Source organism: Battus philenor, unplaced genomic scaffold (assembly GCF_028537555.1).
Source record: "Battus philenor isolate CCGP_79_NKW_IND1 unplaced genomic scaffold, ilBatPhil1.0.hap1 SCAF_26, whole genome shotgun sequence".
NCBI lineage: Eukaryota > Metazoa > Arthropoda > Insecta > Lepidoptera > Papilionidae > Battus > Battus philenor.
The window spans coordinates 10683110-10707500 of record NW_027181689.1 but is presented as its reverse complement, the minus strand read 5'-3'; the positions used below and the strand labels follow the sequence as shown (position 1 = coordinate 10707500).

Sequence of the window (24391 nt, the reverse complement as noted above, 5' to 3'; positions counted from 1 at the left end):
GAAAGGCCGTAAACAATACCATACTGTAAGCTATACCTACTTATAAAATAGCTTGTTGGAATATGAAAAAACTTTCTTGTTACGACGGCAAAGTTAATAGTTATAGCCGCGGGGGGGGTCAGGTCTAGGGGGCGCCAGGGTTTTATTGCACACGGGCGCTACACGAGCTAGAGCCGCCCCTGCATATATACTTATAATAAATACAGTAAATATACATAATTATAAATACTACAAACTGACTTAGATCGCACTTTATATTGTTGAAGCTATTTCGAATTTGTGACGTAAAATGAACCCATATACTTTTAATAATTTATTTATATAATTATCCACATAGGATAAGTCACAGTGAACACATATATACGTATTAAAATACATGTACATAATGAAATCAAAATGCTAAGGAACTTTTTCCCAAATCTATTATAAAATTTAAATTGAAAATATATTCATTCTAATAGGCATATAAGCAGCAAGCTACCACTAGTTCAAAATTCTGATCTGAGAAGAGCAGAAGAAACTCAACAGTTGCTTTTTCAAATGAAATTCGACAGTTTTTTTTCGTGTACATTATAGTATCAATCATGTAAATGAGACAAACCAAGTTACACACATTTCGATCAACTAAAAACTGTTTAATGCTTTAATAAGATATATATAATATAATAAAAACCTTAAAACCAAGTAACGAAAGGTCTAAAATGTCTTGTATAACTATATTATATATCTATATTATATATACGTACAAATATAGGATTTGATAACTTTTTAAAGAAGAGACATTTTGTCCAAAATACTGCTATGTGTACAGGCGAAGACCTTTTATAAAAAGGTTCAAGGTCAATCTGAACATTGCTTTGAGCTTCGCTGGCAGATCGGAACACAAGTAACGAGGTCTTTTAAAGACGGAATGTCACTATATATAAATGATGACGCATAAATATTATGTTATTAAAAATGTACTGCGAAGCAACCATTGGAACACCTATTTGGTTAAAAACATCTCTCAGTTAATCTCTGGCTTATATATATATATATATATATCTAATATATAAAATTCTCGTGTCACGGTGTTCGAACTTGAATTCCTCCGAAACGACTTGACCGATTTTTACCAAATTTTACATGCGTATTCAGTATGTCTGAGAATCGGCTACTATCTATTTTCTATACCCCTAAGTGATAAAGGTTGTTCACACTTAAAAAAATTTTTTTATTTTTTTAACGAAATTTTTTGTTTTTATTTTTTTATGATACAGCATACAAGAATACATACAACCATAAATTTTCACCCCTCTACGATCAACCCATATTTTTTATTTGTTATTAAAATATCAATTTTTTTTTTGCAAAACAACGTTTGCGGGATTAGCTAGTATATATATATATAACCTGTACATTCGAAAGTAGAGTCGACAGAAGTATAATCCTTTCGCGTCAATATATATATATATATAGATAGATATATATCGAAAACTAATAAAAAATGTATGAATGAAACCTGTAGTCATCCTCTAGTTACGTCCATAGAGGAAAAGAGATCTATTCACATATGTATTAACTCATTGTGATATCTCTGGAACCGTAAGAGGTATAGGCTTGAAATGTTATATAAGTACACCAATACCTCGCTTTGCGTCGTTTCGTTTTGCGTTTTTTCGAAGTGCGTCGCTGCTTAATTAGTACTAATTTTCACAGTGCGTCGTTAGATTTTCGAGGTTGCGTTGTTTTGGGTTCGAGTCTTTAATTATTTTTTTTCCAAAAGATATATACACTTTTGTTTCTAATTGCGCCATGCCATCAAAACTCGGGGATTCCCTTTCTAGTTAAAAATCAACGCAATTTTAATACAATTTTATTTTCACTTTGTTTTGCTAATTTTGGAGTTCAGTTTTAATTACGCAGTGTGTTGTAATGTAGTGCGTTGTGTTTTTTTTTAAAGAGAATAGTAAATTTATATAAATTTTAACGTGTTGTTTCTGGTAACAAAAAAGGCATATATTTTTCCAATTTATTTATTGGCAGAGTTATATTATTTTTGTTTTTTAAATGTTTACTTTGTTCAATTTTCTTTTTAAAAAGTAGCATTCCGTGACCCTGGAACCTATCTTCGATCTTTACATGGTTTGCTATTGAAAATCTATTCACTTTTCGGCGTTTCAATTTGCGTCGTGTTTTTTTGGAACGTAACCACGACGCAAAGTGAGGTATTGGTTTAAATTTTTTTTTAATAAACACAACTTATTTTAACATCTATCATCTATGTTTTAGTACATATTACGAAGTTCAATAACGTATTTCGATAAGTAAATATATGTACGTATTTTAAAGCGGAAAAATTTTATCTAATAGGAAACGAATGGTATTCCAAGGTCTTTCTGTAACAATAAAATTGAATTTGGAACGGATACTGTAGGAAAATTTTAACGCAGTAATTCAACATTACATTTCGTTATCCACAAAAATCTATACTATGTTATGATAAATTCAATAAAAAAAACTTTTAAGTTAAACGGTTTTTTGATACCCATATTGTGATGGTTGTGGAAAAATATGTAGTCCGCCATATTGGAACGGCGTCCATCTTGAATTTTAAATTTTGACATAATCATCTTGTTTTACTAGTGTAGCCCTTTCATTTGATACCCATATTGAGGGGGTTAAGGAAAATTATGTAATCCGCCATTTTGTATCGGCGGCCATCTTAAATTTAAAATGTTATTGATTTTATTATATTGTATTGTCATCTAAATTAAATGTGTGTACCAAATTTCAGATCAATCTGACAACGGGAAGGTGTTTAAATTTCAATTTCTAATTTTGACTCAAACAAATTCCGTACGGGTCGAACTAAATAAAACCGTTTAAAAAAATTAACAATGTTTCTACCCGGTTTTACTCTACGATATACATTCGTCACTCTGGTGTACGTGGGGGCACACCTAATGACGTCACAGCCTTGTTAATAAGTCCACCAGCGTACATGCACGTGAGTTATTTCAATCACTAACCCAGCCAGGAGTACCCGACTATATCAATCTTCGATAGATGTCTAAGACAATAGATCTTTTTTTAAATTTGTGCGAAACGTTTCCAAATACATTATGTTAAATACATTTGTATGCACCACCTTCACCTTAGCTTGAATGTTTCGATACTAGATAGACATTTATTTTTAAACTAGAATCAATAAGTTATAGATCAAGTCGTAAAAACTAAATGTACATGGGTTTTTACGAATATATTTTGACTTAATTACCCATATTTACTACGGGCATATATTTCCTTTTTTTAAATACATATATAAACATATCACATGTGTAAGTCATTTATATATGTCGTATAGCCATAGTTACTCACTGCAAGGCTTAAGCCTGCCCCAAATAAACCTGTGAGAGTATATACCACAATCGCCATGATTGGCAGGGGATTGGCGATCGAGTGGTATTATAGTGCGCAGAGGACGCTACTGTCCATCCTATGGAAATTTATTCGTGAGAAGTGGTTATATTGTGATATGTATCACTTTGTAACTATACTAAAGAAATGTAGGAAGAAAATTTTCGTCGTCCAAAAAGGCGATGCTTACTCTCTCTATCGTTCTCTCTATCTGGACCTCAGACGTGCATCACGGTCTGGTCCACCTCCAGCTCATAGATGCACGAGGAACTCTTGAGCTTGAACCAACACAGGTGCTCAGAGAATCCGCCGTACCCCTGTGAATATCTGAACCAGGCAAGTGATTGTTTTGAATAAGGCTTACCTTGACGCAATATGAGCGCAGTACCGCTTGATTACGGAAACCAGCTCACAGAGACTTTGAGGTTCAGAAATGGAAACCGCGGTAGACATCCAGCCACTTGGAGTCCATCTTATTAAAGTAGTCATCAGGTAATCACGCTGGACGCTTCTAATTGATATTATTGTAAATCTAAGGGAGGTATGGGATATGTATGCCCAACAGTGGACAACCTACTGCTGCAATGATGATGATGAATATATAAATTGGAAAATTAACTTTAGATAATAATCATTTTTTATTATTAACATATTAATTCTATAAATAGGTCTGCGATCAGTAAATATATTTTTAAGAAATGTATTGAGTTGTGATTATAATAAAACCAGAAGTCATTGCGGTCGTAAAACGCGATAACATAAAGATATATATTACGACTAATGACTATATAACAATGAAATCAAAGAAGTTAATTTCTAAATCAATTATATGTGAAATCAATTTTTAATGACTCTGTTTTCAATGCCTACAATTTTTATACTATAACTAGCTGATCCCGCAAACGTTGTTTTGCAAAAAAAATTTGATATTTAAATTTACAAATAAAAAATAAGGGTTGATCGTAGAGGGGTGAAAATTTATGGTTGTATGTATTCTTGTATGCTGTATCATAAAAAAATAAAAACATAAAATTTCATTAAAAAAATAAAAAAAATTTTTTAAGTGTGAACAACCTTTATCACTTAGGGGTATAGAAAATAGATAGTAGCCGATTCTCAGACTTACTGAATACGCATATTAAATTTGGTAAAAATCAGTCAAGCCGTTTCAGAGGAGTTCAAGTTCAAATACCGTGACACGAGAATTTTATATATTAGATAAATAAATAGAAAGAAATTGTAATTTAAAACCAACGAGGGCACACGAAAATCAAAGCATAGTTGCTTGAAAATCGTCGATTGACAATTAGATGCCTTAATGTTTTGTTTCTTTGTGATTTTTTTTTGCCAAACTCGATTCATGTCGTTCGGCATTCATCGCATTCAACTAATTACGCTCCGTGTGTCTTCTGGCTATTCAAAACGCCTATTCGGGACGCTGTTTGGGGAAATAAAAACCGAATTGAAGATATTGAAGGCTATACAGGAGAAAGACTACTCCAGCTGTTTAGAGGACTTAAAAAGAGTTGGAGAAAGTGTATATAAAAGGAGATTACTTTGTATGGCAATTAAAAGAATTTACATTTTACAAACAAATTCACCTTAGTAAAAAAAGGCCCAATATTTAGCCACTTCCGCACATGCAGTGACTCTTTGTTTGGCACTAATCGGTGTAACATAACTCCTGAAGATGCCCCGTGGAGGGGTGAAACACGTGTTGAGTGAATTAACAGTGGCAGTTGTGTAATTCGCATTGTTTGCCGCATTCGCATATATCAGCGGGCTGGCGGGCGGTGCACTTTGTTGCATGTGCGGAAGTGGCTAAATATTGGTCCTTTTCTTACTAAGGATGAACTTCCGCAAGGTAACGCCTGATTCCATTAAAAATTCACCTTACTACTATATTTATTGTGCACTAAACATATATGTATAGAAGATCAACATTCCATAGACCCAATGCTGGATAGATTTATATACACAAAACATAATGTTACACGAATTCACACATACATACACGGATACGTATGCATCTAAATGTGTGTGTTTATTTATTACTAGCATATGTTTTTTGTTTTTGTATATGTTTTTCATCAGGTAAATTACTGTAATTATTTGTGTATAATAAATTGTTAACATGTTTAAAAAGGATGCGATATAATGCCGTTATTACGGATTATTTTAATCTAGCATTGAATGCACAAGGTTTTGATTTTATCATTCAGTATTCCTAATGATAATGAAATATATTCGTTATCTTTTCACCTAGACATTGATTTTTAACCTCAAACATTCTTAACCTATATTACGATTATGTAATAGCATTAATCGAACGATATATAGGTTGATTTGTTATCTGTGTAAAAACTTTGAAGCCATAAATATATAGTATATTCAGATGAACTGAAATATATACAAAAGTGTGTATATATATACATATATATGTGTATATATATATATATATATATATATATATATATATATATATATATATATATACATATATATCAGGGGGCGGAAAGTAATGCCGCTTTCTTAAGTTAAATTCACACGACTACATTTTTAACAAGTTTTAATTTCTAATCAACAATATATTCACCTTCGTTATCAAAAACCTTTTGCCATCTAGTACACAAATTGTCAATGCCGAAGCGGTAAAAATCAATCGGTTTTTCTGTAAAATATGTCAACAGAAAAGACATTACTTTCTGGTCCCACTAATATATATATACAGACAGATAATTAGGTATAGAGAAACGAATTGTCCGTACTTACATTACCGTGTTATGGCGCACAAAAAAAAAAGAGATTGTATTTGCAGAAGATTTAAAAAGCTCGATTGGTGCGAGATTTTGAAACTGAAAGTGGTGTTGTGCAATTCGGTGCGGTGTTCCAACAACTTTCACCGTCTCGGAAGTGGCTTGAACCACCGTTTGTGTTCTTTTTCCGATGTTGACAAATGAACAAAAGACCGAATTGACCGCAATATTTTAAAGTAGCATTCACACGAGTATTATTTTTTTTCTTTTTCTTCTTCTGTTTCTTTCTGAGGCAAGTGCGATCGAACCAATACTGATCGAAGTCAGTTAGATGTTTTTATTTATTATTGTATTATATTTATAATATGTATTAAACCTTGTATGTATGTATGTCTATGTATAATTATGTTCATTGGTTTGTGAATATGTATTATTTTGTACACGTGAACTATCCTTTATAAGTACTTTTATATTTTCCTTACTATGGTTGTCTGTGAGAGATTGCCTTGTGTGATAAGACCGCCCATTGTACTTTTCTGTATATTATTGTATCTGTATATTATGTATCTTATCGTGTACAATAAAGAATATTAAGTAAATAAATAAAAAAAATATTTTTACTTCTAATATTATTTACTACCTTTCCATCGCATTATTTTTCTATTACAATACTATATTATAATGAATAATTAAATCAAGTCTGACGGAACAGATATAGTATGTACAACTATCAGGTTACCCATATCCGCACTTCTTTATCGGGTTTAATTTAAAAGTAATTATTGTAATAAACATATTATGATCAAGTTTTAGACCTCTCAGAGATATAATTTAAAAACATTCCTTTTTTAAATAAATGTCAAAAAAATAAAATTTATCGTCGGTAAATTTTAAAATGCAAAAAAAATCGCCTAAGTTTAAGATCTATCAGAGCTATAGTTTGAAAACATACCTTTTCAATAAACACCCTTTCACATCTCTTACGAATAGAATTTCGTAAAATCATTTCACAATTTACAAATGTCGTGTAAATATATACATACATATGTATAAAGCATATATACCTATAATAAATATAATATAATACAATAATAAATAAAAACTTCAAACTTACTAGGTTCACGTTTGTTTCAGAAATGATATAGAAACAGAAAAGAAATGAATTAAGAGATAAATATTTCGTAACCATTTTTTTACAAATAGGTAGTGAGTTAGTGTTTCTTATTATTTATTGAGCGATAAATCATTCCACAAATATCCAGCCTGTGTCGTAACAGATTTGGACATAAACTAAAGATCCCAAAGGCTTCTCATTTGTATATTGATATTGTGAAGGACGAAATGAAAGCACTTAGATTTTACGAACAATAGAAGGATTTTATGACGTCCCTGCCCCACACGTGGTAGTGGGAACGAGTATACAAAATCATATTTATTTCGTTCCGACTCACGTCAAATGTTTATCAACTAAGCATAGGTATTAACTGTGCCATACACGGTATGTTTAGTACTACTGCACTAAACAACACATTTGGCGTTTTATTTTCATTCAAATAAACATATACTCGTGTCATAGTCCTCACTAATGAGGTTAGTGTCCTTTTCTAGAAAATTCGTCGCGTATTATGCTACGCCATATGTGCCGGTCTTCGGTGATGTATTGCTTCGGCTACTGCATCGATATCCACTTTTTGGATGAACAATAACCAAATATTACAGTTCAATAAAGTATAAAAGTAATACTGGCCGTGTGAAAAAAAAAATCTGACATTTTGAACAAAAGCCGAATGTCGAATCACAACCGTAACACGTGAGGAATGATTCATTATGTTTTTATTTGCGCCTAAATCTACTACATGACTGAACAAAACATCACTTATTTTGTGCAAAAAAGGCGGGAAATCTCGTCGTTACTTCTACATGTTTTTTTTTAATTAATCGTATCTTGACAGTTGCGTATCATGGTTCAATAAATTTAACCTTCAATTCAAAAAGAACAAATAAGAACGTGTAATCCATTTTTAAATTATTATATTCGATTCTATTTGTAGAGCTCGTAAATTTATGTTTTTTTTTTAATAATTCATATCTTGAGAGTTGCGTATCATGGTTCAATAAATTTAACCTTCAATTCAAAAAGAACAAATAAGAACGTGTATTCCATTTTCAAATTATTATATTTGATTCTATTTGTAGAGCTCGTAAATTTATGTTTTTTTTTAAATAATTCATATCTTGACAGTTGCGTATCATGGTTCAATAAATTTAACCTTCAATTCAAAAAGAACAAATAAGAACGTGTATTCCATTTTCAAATTATTATTTTTGATTCTATTTGTAGAGGTGGTTAATTGGCTATCGCTTTTTTTTCTAAGCAACTGGCTTCTTAGGAATTAAATGCTACCAGTTTTTTTTTCGCAAATGTTAATTTATGTTAATAGCTTCTACATCAACACTTTTTGCCTTTGTACAACTATTTTATGTATTTATATTTCACAGCCTCAATAAATAATATGACTAGTCCGAAAATGCAACTTTTTAAGAGACAAGAAATACTAAAAATTGGTTACATATACACATTTTTCACCACATAATGCATTAAAAATATTTATAAGAACATAATTGTATCTATTCTTATCACGCCGAATAGAAGCAAAGTTTTTACTTACATCATATGATCTTTATATTATAATTTGTACTTTACCTTCTTTATATAAAGAAAACAAAATTATGGAAAAAAATTACAAAGTGCATATATGTAAGAACCAAATAAAAATGTTACTGTCTATTTGCCGCAAATTCAAAATGGCGGATACATTGAAACGTTCTATATTTAAATTTAGTTCTCCTTAAAGTTTATCTCCAAGCAACTGACATCTCATGAATTATGACCGCGTATTATATATGTTTTTTATTCGAAAACTTATTTAGTCATCATTCATTAGACGAACATCCATCTCGTGTCTTCGCGTTTTGTTATTAAAAAAAAAAGACGCCGAAATTGCACCGACTTTCACCGGCGCTCGGCCAAATAGAAAGTAAGTTAACACGGGAGCGACATAATTACCGCAAGTGTTACACTCTCTGTCTCAAGCACATTCTAATTCGTACCGAAGCGATGTAGCGTTCGCGAAATTCCCGGTCGCAGTCGAGCAGGGCTTTATAAATGTACAGCATGTTTGATTAGCGTAAAATTTTTATCGCGGGTACAGATAAATATTTCACATCGACCTTTAGAAAGAGACAATCGGCTAATATTCGCTTCGTAGAGTGTTATCTCTTTCTGACGCCTGACAATACGTCACATAGATAATGTGGGACAGAGATAATGTTAACCGTCGATGTGCCATATTTATCGCCGGGTATTGTAAATGTATGGTTTACGGGCAGCTCAAGATCGGTTTTTTTTTCTCACGGCATCTCACCGAACCCTTAAATGGCAAAGCCTTTTTATGAAATAGGTTTATTACTCTATTACTCTACTTCTTATTCTTTTTTCTAATCTGACAGCTTCTTGACTCTATTCTAATTCCTTTACGATATTATCTTAGTCTATTATAGTAAAATCTAATTTCTTATTAGTAAATAACAGGTTGTCAAATATCTCCCTTCCGCTTTTTTGCTCTTTATTCAATGCTTTATAAAAAGTGTTACAGTGATCGGATTTAGTTCAAATATGCGCCGTTTTGTTCGATAATCTGTTTCCATCTAGATGGCAACTTCATAATACCTCCCTCGTAGAAGCCCCCCCCCCCCTTATTTGCGAAGAACTCGGACAGCCACTTTTCACAAACCTCTTTTGAGTTCAACTTCACACCACCAAGGGCGTTCGCCATGGACAGGAACAGGTGGTAATCACTTGGCGCTATGCCCGGGCTATATGGTGGATGTGATAAAACCTCCCATCCGAGCTCCCGTAGCTTCTGACGAATCATCAACGAAGTGTGTGGTCTGGCGTTGTCCTGGTGGAACACTACACCCTTCCTGTTGGCCAATTCTGGACGCTTCTGGTCGATCGCCTGCTTCAAGCGGTCCAGTTGTTCGCAGTAGATGGTAGAATTAAGCGTTTGGCCATATGGGAGCAGCTCATAGTGGATGATTCCCTTCCAATCCCACCAAACACACAGCAAAACCTTCCTGGCCGTCAATCCCAGCTTGGCCACTGTTTGGGACGATTCACCGGCCTTCGACCACGACCGTTTTCGCTTGATATTGTCGTATGTGATCCATTTTTCGTCGCTAGTCACCATCCGCTTCAAGAATGGGTCGAGTTCGTTCCGTTTCAGCAGCATATCGCAGGCGTTGATTCGGTCCAGAAGGTTTTTTTGCGTCAAATCATGCGGCACCCAAACATCAAGCTTTTTTTGTATCCAGCCTTCTGCAGATGGTTTAAAATAATTTGGTGACTAACTCCCATCTCCTGGGCGATGTCACGAGATGCCACATGCCGGTCTAACTCGATGTAGTCCATGATTTGATCGGTATTTGTCGTCACAGGTCTTCCACCGGCTGGTTTATCCATGGTGTCGTTTTCGCCGGCTCTGAATCGTCGAAACCATTCCTCCGCGGTTCGAAGTAATAGAGCACCATCCCCCAAAAACACCATTAATCTCACGAAACGTTTCTCTAGCGGATTTGCATTTAACGAAGAAAAACTTTAAAATAGCGCGAATTTCGGCGTTAGTGAACTCCATGTTAACACGTCTATAACTGTTGAACGCAATATCCAAACTAATCATGCATAGCGTCGTTTTGTAGGTTATGTCAAGACCTTTCAAATTATGTATAGTATTGCCAGATACGAGCTCTGTAGCGCTTTGTACATAGCCGCGAAATTCAAAAGACAAAAAGGCGGAAGGGAGATATTTGACAACCTTTTATATATGTCAACCTATCTTTATTTTTACATCATTCTTGTCTTTGCCAAAGATATAGAAAAATGCGAAGCCTTGGAAGAGGCTTTTACCCTGAGAGCGTCCATACAAACTTAGTACAGAATTATCAAAAATATTATTTAAAATAACTAATTTTAAGTCATTTGTATGGAATGAAATAAAGTTTTATTTTGATTATTATATCTTATCTTTGTCTTTTTTCTGATACTCTTATTAAATGTAAATTGAAAAGGCTTATTATTCAATCAACAAAAATTTAAATGACAAAAATCCTTAGCTGTGATGATGCGAATGATTATTTCGATTTCATTTATTATATCAGATAAAGTATGTATGTGTAAGTCTATTGTTTAACTTTATTAAAATATGTGTTGCGTGTGTTTTCCTGCTTCTTCTCTACAATTATAACACCTTGCGAAACAAACTAGTGTCAAAAATAAAATAGATAAAAAAAATAAGAGTTCTGTTAATAATTCCAATGTTCAACAAATGAATTTTATCTGAACCCAAACATGTTTGTCTCCTATATAACCTTGAATAAAATAATTTGCTTCACTGATAAATCTTTCTTTAATACATGCTTTGAATTTATTTGCAGTTAAATGTATAGTTGCTTAAGTGACTATTATATAAGCGTATCTTATACCTAAAGCTATGAATTAAAATAAAAAACACTATTAATAAGTTATTATTTTAATAAATATATATGTATTTATATACATGTATATATATACACACATATATATTAATTGAATACAATACAACCTCCAAAATCTAACGACGCACAGTGAAAATTAGTACTAATTAAGCAGCGACGCAAATTCGAAAAAAACGCAAAACGAAATGACGCAAAGCGAGGTATTGGTGTATATGTATATGTATATGTATATGTATATATATATATATATATATATATATATATATATATATATATATATATTGAAGCGAAAAGATTATACTTGTGTCGACTCCACTTTCGAATGTCTATATATATATATATATATATAGCTGTCATGACTTCAATATCAAATAAAAAAATATGCGTCATTAAAATATATAAATTATTTAACCTACCGTTGCGTTAACATAATGTAACAAGTGGTGCAAAAGTAATGTCATAATTTGAAGCAGCAGTCATTTTGTTAGAAATTGAAAAAAGAACTCTATTTTTGAATTAAGTGTATTTAAAAGTATTAAAGTGTTGATATTAATTGTTAAAAAATATATCGCTCAAGTGGACACCTCCGGAGTTGATGCATAATTGCATTCTTTATACGGCATTTTGAATTATTTCTCGCAAAACATCTGGCTCCAAAATAGCGATATCTTCTTCAGTATTACCTTTAAGACATATAAGATCTGTGGTTTGTTGCGGTAAACGCGAGAATCTAAATAGCCTCAACGGAAGAAGTTGCGCTAGATTATTTGAACACACGGAGCACGAACATTAAATCTACGCTGTATTAAAACAACAGACTGAAAATTTGTCAAATAAAGCATTAGTTAGAAAAGGACCAATATTTAGCCACTTTCACACATGCAGTGGTAGTCGTGCAACAAAGTGCACTGCCCGCTAACGCACTCTGCTGCAGAGCCGCTAACGCCTGATTCCATTAAATAAATAAAGCATTAAGAATAATTTCACGTTGTTAAGCTGTATATCGCTTCATCGCTTATATACAACTAATTCTCTATATATGTACAAAATAAATGTCAAAGCGTAAAGACATTTGACGCCATTTGTAAAAATTAAGGCGCGTTCACAACATGACATTACTTTTGCACCGCCCGCCATAAGGAACATCGTCCGATTAATCAACGTTGGATAAACCATTTGCAAACTTTCAATAGGGACAGGAAACTAAAAGATTTATTACGTGTAATAAATCCACTGCATACCCCAAAGTGTTATGCGTCGTGAAACGCACGCCGCGATCGTAAACTGAGTCATACATTACAATAAAGATTAAAAAACCGGGAGGACATTGTGGCCGACTCATCCGACCGGAATACCACGCATGTGGAAAATTTCGTGTTTTTATTTTTAATTATTCAACCATATTAAGTCGATGCTTGTACGAACAGATGTTTCATTGACGTATATTTAAAAAAAAGGTTCTATAAAACCAACCATAATGATGTGGATGGAACTCCTCGTTAAATTCCTCGGAAGACGTGGGCGTTCTACGGCTGAAACTTGTGATCATAGGTCTTTAGGATTACCACTGCCCACAAACAAGTTTCCTGGTGATGGGCAGCAGCGTCCTCTGCTTACTATAATACCATACTGCGATCGCCAACCCGCCTGCCAAGTGTGGCGATTATGGTACATTCCCCATAGATATTTCATACTTTTTATATATATATATACTAACTGATCCGACAAACGTTGTTTTGCCAAGTATGTTATTTCATAGGAAATATTAAAAAACAAATAAAAAATAACGGTTGATCGTAGAGGGATGCAAATTAAGAGTTGTATGTATTTTTGTATGCTGTGTCATAAAAAATATGTTGTCTAAAAAATAAAAAAATATTAGGGGTGGACCATCCTTAACATTTAGGGGGATGAAAAATAGAAGTCCGATTTTCCACCCTGGCCGATATGCGCGCTAATATTCACGAAAATCGGTCGAGCCGTTTCGGAGGAGTTCAATCGTGCACACCGTGACACGAGAATTTTATATATTATATATATACACCACATTCAATTCAGGACTTAATGTTATATTGTTTTTAAAGAACGCCTAAAATAATTTATAGTTAATGAACTGTTTTACATCATAAAAGATTTTATTTTGATTGACATTTCTTGAATAATTTATAACAGACATATATGTAATCATTTTTATCTTTGACTTTAATATATTTAGTTTCTTTTTTAACCTTTATTTTCCGAAGCCCAAATTAGCCGATTGTCTCTTTCTAATGGTCGATGTGCAATATTTCTCGCCGGGCACTGTATGAAAAAACGTAACAGATATATTATAAATACAAGAAATAAATATAAATTTGTAAACCCTAAATTTTGTCTTAAAAAAGTTAAATCCTGAGTGTACGCATATATAAGGAAGTTGTACAAGATATCATAGATATTTTTCCTTAATTTTAAATCTAAAATTAAAAGTATATATATTAATAAATCTAATTATAGCAATAAAGAGTTTTTATTTGATGTAAATGTGTAGAACTTGTTTTGTTGACTCATTTACATGATTGATATTATAATGTACACATTTTTTCACACGGCTTTTCTCAACAGATCATCTTACTACACATAATGTTAAAATAATTGACCATTCAAAATCGCAAGTAAATGTCTATACGAATAAAGATATTTCGAATTTAGGGACGGCCTTCGTATTGCACACACGGACACAAATGTACATCCATACCCACTCATAGAGATATACTTCTGTACAAATTTATATTTAGTTTTCATTTCTAATAAATAGAATTTGAATTATTTACTGCGTAAATAAAGCAATATGATTTGAAAAAATAATTTTTAAATTTGTTTTAAGGAGTTATTAAAATTACTTTTATAAATTACAAAACATCAGAGACATGTGGAAACTTTATTATTTTTATTATTATCTGTGGACCCTAATTTGGAAGACATTATGTTTACTACGTCATACCGCCTATAATGACTAGGATTCCAAAATGGGTGGACATTTATTTTATTTCATTTAAAAATAAACATAGTATTCCAAATTTAAATATGATAATTATATTTTAAAATAAGAATACACAAAAACCATACGAATATACCGTATCAAATTTAAAATTTCTCATTCGTCATTAATCCAATTCTGAATTAGAAAAACTTTAATAATATTTGAATTTATAAAATCGAGATGCATTATAAACATAACTAGCTATTCCCGCGAATTCGTTCGCGTGAAATTTAGCAAAAATATTATTTAAATTATTCAGATTTGTTTTTTCGATTTGGATTTTTTTAGTAATTTGCCTAAGTTACTTGACAATGACATCAGCTAACTGCCAGTATAAATCCCGTCAAAATCGGTTCAGCCATTTCTGAGATTAGCCGGAATATACAGACACAAATTAAAAAAGAATTGGTAGATATACCGTATATATATTCATATGCATGTAGTAGAAATAGGTTATTTTAATATAACAAACAGACATTCCAATTTTATTTATTTGTACAGATGTAAACGTATTGTATAAAAAAGTGCATAATAAATTGAAAACAAATTTAAAATTATAATCACATAAAATTTACATTGAACTAAAATCGCAGAGATATTTAACATATTTAAATAATGCAAAATTCAAAGTTCAAGATCAAACTTTTAGATGCAAAATGAAGAAAATGTAAGAGTTGTTATTTAAAGATAATAAATAAATCATATCACATTTTGTTAAAAAAAATTTTGGTAATTTTCCACTGTGATCAAATTATGTGAATTCAAATTTTAAATTTTGGGCAATGGCAGCACAGCGGAAGAGCACTGTCACTTGTGATCGTATGTCATGTGTTCAATTCCCAGAATAAAATAATATTAAATTACACTTTTTGCTTTAATTACATAGCTTTTCCTGCTTATAAACATGTTTTAAAGACGACAACAGCATTCTCTGCATGTCATAATACGATATTCCTATCGCCAACCCTGTCAAACGTAGAAAAATGATATTTTCCTACGAGACATCTTGGGGGCAGGCTTATGCCTTGAAGAGGGAGATCCAGGACCTCCCTATAAATATCTAGTAGAAATAATTGGAAGAGAGATGCATAGAGCTTCTTCAGTCTCTCTTGTTATTGCAGCTACATGATATTCACTACATAAACTTTAGGATCCTGGTAGTTTTCAACTCTCCAGTATTGAAATATCAGATAAGAACATTATTATGTGATATTTTATACATTTATAATGCATATTGCACACTTATTTGCTTGAAATAATCGTGTAATGCCTGGGACTCTAATCAAATTGATCCGACGCTATATTTAATTTAAAACAATAAACATATATATTATTTATAAAATAATAATAGTAAAAAAATGTATAATTAAACGGAAATTTATTCCCACAAAAACGGAAGGAATCGACCTATTTAAATTAAACAAAAAAAAACAGAGAAAACAAGTTATACGCGACTTTCCAATTATTCTCCAACACAGATAAAACAAACACGGATAAAACAACAAACGATAACAAGCGTCGTACGTAAACAAAATAATAAAATGAAATGTAATTAATTAATTTTATATGCAACACACTCACCGGTGTAAGAATTAAAAATTATTTACAGCACATACACTATAAGCACTGGCACTAGGGTAAATTCGAGAAAAAAAAATGAGACCACTAATATAAAAACACGTCCGCACACGACGACGGCGAGGTCGAAACTGATTCCGAGAATCACACCACTCTAACTAAAAACGGAGATGCATAATCACGCAAGCGATTATAACTATTATAATCATCGCGTAAGGTCTATAATCGTTGTCCAGTCCAAAAAAGCAGTAGCAACTTCATAAGCTGCCATGGTTTGCGAAATCAAAATTACATTCATTATGGTACGTCTGGTTGTTAAAAAATAAAATATTAAAGTTTAAATTATTACTTTCAAGACGTGAAATAAAACTATGGTTTAATTTTTAAATCGCAGTTAACTTTCATTTTTATGTTTCCCACGTTTCGTGTTGTGTTCACAGATATCGGTCATCGAGAAATTATTTCTAAATAAAAATCCTTTCTTAAAAAAATTAACTCAATTAATTTTTGGTATTCAGTCTATTCTCCCATAGAACGTAAATTTGTAACATCGTAAAAACTATCGGATTCTTAACAGGTCCTTTGATCGCAATGTGAAAACATTGAGTATCTAATAATTTACTTGATTTCCATATAAGATAGGTTTATGGATATTTCGAAGATGGATACAAACTTTAATATTTAAAATCAGGCGCCATTTTGCGGAAGTCCATCCTAAGTAAGAAAAGAACCAATAAAGCTACTTCCGCACAAGTAGTCGTATTCGTGCAATAAAATGCACCGCCCGCCAGCGCGCTGATAAATGCGCATGCGGCAAACAATACGTAACACAACTACCACCGCTAAATCACTCAAAACGTGTTTGACCCCTCCACGGGTTATCTTCAAGAGTTATGTTACACCGATAAGTGCCTAACACAGAGTGACTCTCGCATTTATAAGCGGGCTGGTGGGCGGTGCACTTTATTGGACTACTACGACTGCATGTGCGAAAGTGGCTATAGATTGGTCCTTTTCTTACGTATGGATACAAGCTTCCGAAACGAAGGGAGACTGAAAAATTTTCATGAAGAAATCATATGACTGCAAGGCAATAAACCGTCCACAAAGATCACAATAATGACCAGTCCTGTGCTGCTCGCATGCAACGTCTTATCGCGACCTACCCACACAGCGTCTACCAGTTCGTCAACACTTGAGAACCAGTCGACTCCAACGACCATCAGTTGCACAAGCGAAATGCCCCGCTCAGTTCCACTTCACACGAGAAATCTTCGAGTTACTTCGGTGTTCTTATTCTTCTGATCTCAAGTCTACTTCAAGGCATATGTTTCCCCTAATCACCATGATGAACTTCCGCTGCCCGCATCTACTTTCCGGGACCTGAACTGCTGCCCACATGACATTTGCAGATTACGTGGGTTGGAGGTGACAGGTGAACCCCGTGTAATAAAACTTGATAGCTCAAGAGGAAGCGACGATTTGGAAAACTACATACAACTATTACACCGGATTGGTTTGGACTATGTTTTCCATCCAACTATTAGGGGGGCCTACTCCCACTAGGTAGATCTGAGATATATAATTCATGATTATAATCCTGAAGGTAACCCAGAGAGCAATAGATAGTACTATACGGAACTTCATTGCAAATCAGAAATGAGAAGATCCGTAGAACTAACCTTATAAAGTTTATAGAAATATAAAACTCGTGAGCGAAGTTGTAACAGATGAACGAGTACTGAAAAAAGAACAAACTTCAAAAGGTACCCCGATATATACATTTGATATGTAGGCCGCCGACTGACCTTTTGCCCGAGAGTAAAGGCATTAAACATCGTAAGATTACAAACTATTCTGCGGTCATTCACTTATCTTATTACAGATAAAGCAAAAATTATTTATTTATCTATTTATCATTTAAATTTTTAGATCTCTTGCTTTATGACCCCGTTTTTTGGTACATCTAGTTCAACTCCTATCTTGAGTGTACAGGAGTCTTCATTTACATTAATATTTCTCAATGTCTTTCATTATTTCATCTAATTTTCTCCACAATATATTTCATTTTATACATCGCGTGACTTCCTTCACCTTCCGTCCAGAATTCTGCAATATTAATTTATATTTTAATTCTTATTTATTTTCCTATTATCTACATTACATTTAATTTAGATTTCTAATATCACAGCAGTTTCATCGCTGGTTTTCACAAAACGGTTCTACTCATGTCTATTTTCAAATTGCCCACTTATGGGACAATAAGCCTCTTTGAGAAATATTCCTCTGATTTAAAGCTGTTGATTTTAAATGGTAAATCGGTAATGCTACATGAGCATTTCATATCAAATTAGAAAGCTGTGTTCACATAGAAATAAACCTTTCTGAAACTACTGAAGCGTCGACTGTTATTACAGGATATTGCAATGTTTTGTTAAGTGTACAACTAATTTATTTTACCTCCATTGCTGCAGAAAAGGCATTAGCAGATTCCGCAGATGCGAAAGAGCAAGATACTGAAGGCGTTAAAACTAAAACCTGTTTCAGGTACTGAAGATCTAAGGCATTTGCAGATTCCGCTGATGCGAAAGAGCAAGATACTGAAGGCGTTTAAACTAAAACCTGTTTCAGGTACTGTAGATCGAAGGCATTTGCAGATTCCGCGGATGCGAAAGAGCAAGGCGCTGAAAGCTTTTAGACTAAAACCTGTATTAAGGTAGCGAAACTTGAAGATTCCCTGGAGAGAATCCTTCTACTTGAAGAAAAACTTCCTGTTTTGGTTGAGTTGTATGTCTAAAGTGTACAGTGTTCAGGAAACATTGTACAATGCGCGAATCGCAATGCGCAGTTCGTAGCGTGTCGCCGCACATGCGGTTATCGTGTCCAATGTCCACGGCTTATCTGTTGTCGCTACGTATATTATGATACGCGAGAATATCACGCGCGACGTAGAATTCTCTAGATCGTAGAATATCTATACAATTGCCATTATATTTTTAAATTAAAGGAACTTTGATATGCTCCGTAAATATCATATCTTCCGGCTTCATTATCTACTTAAGCATACAGAAGGCACACATATAGTTTGAGGAAAAAAAAAGCCAAGCCTAACTGTGACATTGAATTTTTTAGTTTTCTGTGTAAATCGGATATTTTTAAAAAATCTGTAGAACCATTAAACATTTATAAACATACATGAACTAGATATGTATTAAGTTCCCCTACCTCTGTGCTGTATTTAATCCACCGGGTGTGTTAAGCCCTGTATAGATTTCAACTGAGTACATCTAATCATCACGATTTCTCTAACTAGACATGTATTAAGTTCTCCTACCTCTGTGCTATATTTATACCCCAGGCGTATTAAGCCTTGTAAGAAAAGATTTCAACTCAATACATCTGACTCATCACGATTTCTCTGGAATCATAAGGATTAAAGGTTTGAAACTTTGGTGGGGTTATTCCTTTTGACGAATATCGTCAGCTAAGAAAGGATTTTACAAATTTCTACCCACAAGTGGGTTGACCGAGTATTGGTTAAGTTCGCGTGGCAAGAGATAGCTCGTTTATTATAAAAAGATTAATCTTGGTTAAAACACACCCATAACACTGACATCTAAATTGTATCACACATCTGCAATATTGGCAGACATGGACTTTTGGCTAATATTCCTCACAAATTCTCCAAACACCTAGACATAGAATTGTATATGAGATTTTCTATCTACATACTGACTCTGACATCTCTTGAATTATGAAGGTTGAAGACTTAAAATTTGGTAAGAATATTTATATTATCAAAAAGAGATCAGCTAAGAACGGATTTTACGAAATTCAATCCGCAAAAGGGGAAAATGAAACTTTCATTTGAAAAATCTTACCTAATAGATATAAAACTTGACCAGATTTTTAGAGCTTGTTAAAAATTGCCAGGAATATATTTTAAAATATTACATCTACATAAGGCAGTGCAAACTCAAAGCGGACAGGTGATTATTAATCCAAGGTGTACAGTGCCCTGTGAAAAATATTGCCCATCAACTTGGAAAGAGACAATCGCACGAAATACAACGACTGACAAAACGTCACATAGGTAGTGTAGGACAGAGATAGAGCTCTACGAAGCCGAAATTAGCCGATTGTCTCTTTCCAAAGGTCGATGTGCAATATTTATCACCGGGTAATGTAATTCAATGACGTTGTGCCCATCCGTAATTAAAAAGTTACGATATTGTACTGATATAAACATATGTCTATATTAAATACTCTTTTGATGGTAACAGATAATAAATAAAGACATCTAAACACTGGCCAGTTTTACTACTAGATAGTTTAAATTACGTTGTTATGGAATATAACTACGTATTAAGATTACATTACACTACGCATTTACATTTGTAATACATAAAACTGTTTTATCTATTTTATCGATTCTACGAAAATAGATGCGGTTAACTAGGATATTATTGTTAGTTATATTCTTACTCGTTTACTTCAAAAGAAGAATGGGAAATTAGTCTAATTTCGTAGAAAGTAGAATTAGATTGAGTTTCCAACGCACCTTAGGTCACAACAAACTTAGACGGTGCTTTTGATGATCACTTTCTAAACATTTAATGGAATCAGGCGTTACCTTGCGGAAGTCCATCCTAAGTAAGTAAAGGACCAATATGTAGCAACTTCCGCACATGCAGTGGTAGTCGTACAACAAAGTGCACCGTCCGCCAGCCCGCTGATAAATGCGTATGCGGAAAAACAATGCGAATCACACAACTGCCACCGTCAAATCACTCAACACGTGTTTCACCCATCCACGGGGCATCTTCAGGAGTTATGTTATACCGATTAGTGCCTGTGTTTGGCACTAATCGGTGCACGACTACCACTGCGTGTGCGGAAGTGGCTAAATATTGGTCCTTTTCTTACGAACAATATTCGTCTAAGACGATGTCTAAAAATTTAGATGATTTTATTTGCGTAATAGTTTGACTTGCACACCATGTGTTTATTATTTTAATAGTAGAGTTTTATTTTATGCTAGTTTACGTTTACGATATGTATTTTTTTTTCTTTGGAGCAGGCCTTCACCCGATGGATTTTTTTAGATTAAAGAAACAAGCTAGTAAAACAGGAACTTCATAACTATTTCTTTCTACAAGAAATTAAAGGCTTGATTATTATATTATTCACAGCCAAATATCATTGGCGAATATAAAGCTCAATAAATCCGCTGGCTTGGTCACTTAGAGCGAATGGGATCGGATCGAAGCGTGAAGGTAGCGTACCTGGAAAAACCGAGGGGTCGAAAACCAGTGGGTAGACCCAGGTATCGCTGGATCGATCGCGTTGAGGCAGATTTGCGCGAATTGAATGTCAACCAATGGCAGACGATGGCGCAAGATAGAGGAAAGTGGAAGTCTCTCGCTTCGGAGGCCAAGACCCACTTTGGGTCACTGAACCAGCGAAGTAAGTAAGTATTATTATACTAATATTATGTACTTAATTTTTTTTACATCTACCACATTCATAGCACCAATCACAAATGACTGGTGTATTATGTTACGCAATAATTGAAAATACGTTTGTTGATGAAGAAAGATATAAACAATACAATCTATTGACACGTCAAACAACCGGCAAAATAAGCTGTTGACCAGTTTCATAACCGCAATCTCGTTTTAGTGATGCACTTTGATATATCGACAATATTTAAACATATACCCGGCATCCAGTCATCAATTTTTACCTCTAATACATTTAAATTGCAAATTTATTAATATAGACGGGAACCATATAATGATAGAGTTCGAAAAGACAGTAATTTTGACAGCAAGTTATGTAATATTAAAAACAACTTTTAAGTAAGAAAAGGTCCAATATTTAGCCACTTCCGCACATGCAGTGGTAGTCGTGCAATAAAGTGCACCGCCCGCCAGCCCACTGACAAATGCGCATGCGGCAAACAATGCGAACTACACAACTGTGTTTCACCCCTCCACGGGGCATCTTCAGGAGTTATGTTACACCGATTAATGCCAAACACAGAGTCACACTAACAGTCACATACGTGTTGAGTGATTTGACGGTGGCAGTTGTGTTTTCTTACTTAGGATGGACTTCCGCAAGGTAACACCTGATTCCATTAAATAAAAACTTTTAAATTTGAAATATTTGTAGCAACAGCTCTATAGCCTGATAACCTGAGGCCTGGTAAGACTGAGAATTACCTAATTTCTGGAATGTTCTCCCAAATCAACATCAAAACGATCATTTAAATTTTGATCAAATAGAAAAAAAATCTGGTCGGTGAATGCAAATGACGTGATAGACCCCTATTTATACTTCTTTTCAGTTGATAGACCCCCACTGCATGGTATAAGCTTCTCATAAAGATTGCTTGACTGGTACTGCACTGATCGCATCCAGGGACATCCCGTGATCTTAACTATGTCGTCAGTCCAATCAGTGGAAGGAACTTGAGAACCAGTCGACTCCACTATCACTGTGCCACTTTAAATGAGCAATTCTTCGAGCCACGTCGATGATATTGATTCTTCTGCCGACCTCATTTATGATTCGATCTACTATAAGCAAGGAATAGGCTTCACCCAATCGCAACGGGTCAAGCCACGCCGCGTCTACCGGCTAGTGTAAGAAAAGGACCATAGAGTCACAAGACTGTGTTTGGCACTTATCGATGTAACATAACTCCTGAAGATACCCCGTGGAGGGGTGAAACACGTGTTGAGTGGTTTAACGGTGGCAGTTGTATAATTCGCATTTTTTGCCGTATACACTTTGTTGCATGACTACCACTGCATGTGCGGAAGTGGCTAAATATTGGTCCTTTTCTTACTTAGAACGGACTTCCGCAAGGTAACGTCTGATTCCATTAAATACCGGTTAGTGGTTGTCACTCTAGACCTAGAACCTAGAACCTTTCCGAATCAACAGCCATCAGTCTCCACCGGTGATTGATTGATGAGGTGATGATTCTGTGTGACCTTGAGCCTTCTCATGAGGCCCGTCGTAAGTGGCCACGTCTCGGATTCATATATCAACAACTAATTTATAACACAGTATTTATTAAGAGAAAATTAGCCGGTAACATTCTAGATTAAAAAAGCCTTCAGCAATTTCAGGAGAAATTTCGATTAAACACATCAAGAAAATAAATATCAGTACCATAATCAGCGTTTTAAAGTAAACGAACGATTCATCGCACGTGTCGAAATATTCAAGCGTACAGACAATGCGTATTGTGATATCAGAAATTACTCATCAAACAGGATACAATAGGAAGTTCAAAGGCCCCTTTTTCGATCCTAAACAAATCTCACAGTGAATATATAAAAACCATGTATTGTATTATTAGCAAGATCATTTTAATGAGTCAACGTCAATATTTAATAATGTTCATAAAAAATTATTCAAACAAAGGAATTCTCAAACGTAACGTAATTTTTTTTTCTTGGCGGAGAAAAGAGGTATTAGCGAAATCTGTCAGTGTAATCCTGAAGGATTTAGACTTGTCAAGAACAAAGAGAAACTCAAATTGGTGTACTAATCGGTGTAACATTACTCCTGAAGATGGCAGCGTTCGAGGAATTTAGAAGCATATATTCGTTCAAAATACCACAATGCCTGAAGATAGAGATGACTTATGGATCCATGACGTGTCCGCTTAAATATTTAATGGAATCAGGCGTTATTTTGCGGAAGTCTATCCTAAATAAGAAAAGGACCAATATTTAGCCACTTCCGCACATGCATTGGTAGTCAACGAGAGACAAACACAGAGTGTCTGGCACTAATCGGTGTAACATAACTCCTAAAGATGCCCCATGGAGAGGTGAAACACGTGTTGAGTGATTTAACGGTGGTAGTTGTGTAATTCGCATTGTTTGCCGCACGCGCATTCATCAGCGGGCTGGCGGGCGGTGCACTTTATTGCACGACTACTGCTGCATGGGGGAAGTAGCTATATATTGGTCCTTTTCTTACTTAAAGAGAAACTTATTTCTGAAACTGCCTTTTACAGCAGCAGACATGAAGAGGCTGGTCGATAAAATTAAAAGCGAAT

At 34.0% G+C, this 24391-nt stretch overlaps 1 protein-coding gene across 3 annotated transcripts in view; it reads right to left on the bottom strand.

Annotated features, from left to right (window-relative positions):
• Positions 1-24391, bottom strand: part of Abcd1 (ATP binding cassette subfamily D) — a 116014-nt gene that overhangs the window by 44281 nt on the left and 47342 nt on the right. The window contains exon 1 of one of the 3 annotated variants that reach the window (XM_068768707.1): positions 16312-16418. The exons of the other annotated variants lie outside the window; for them this stretch is intronic. The gene's annotated coding sequence lies outside the window, so the exon portion shown is untranslated. Of the gene's footprint in view, positions 1-16311; positions 16419-24391 lie in introns of those variants that run through there. 3 annotated transcript variants of the gene reach the window in all.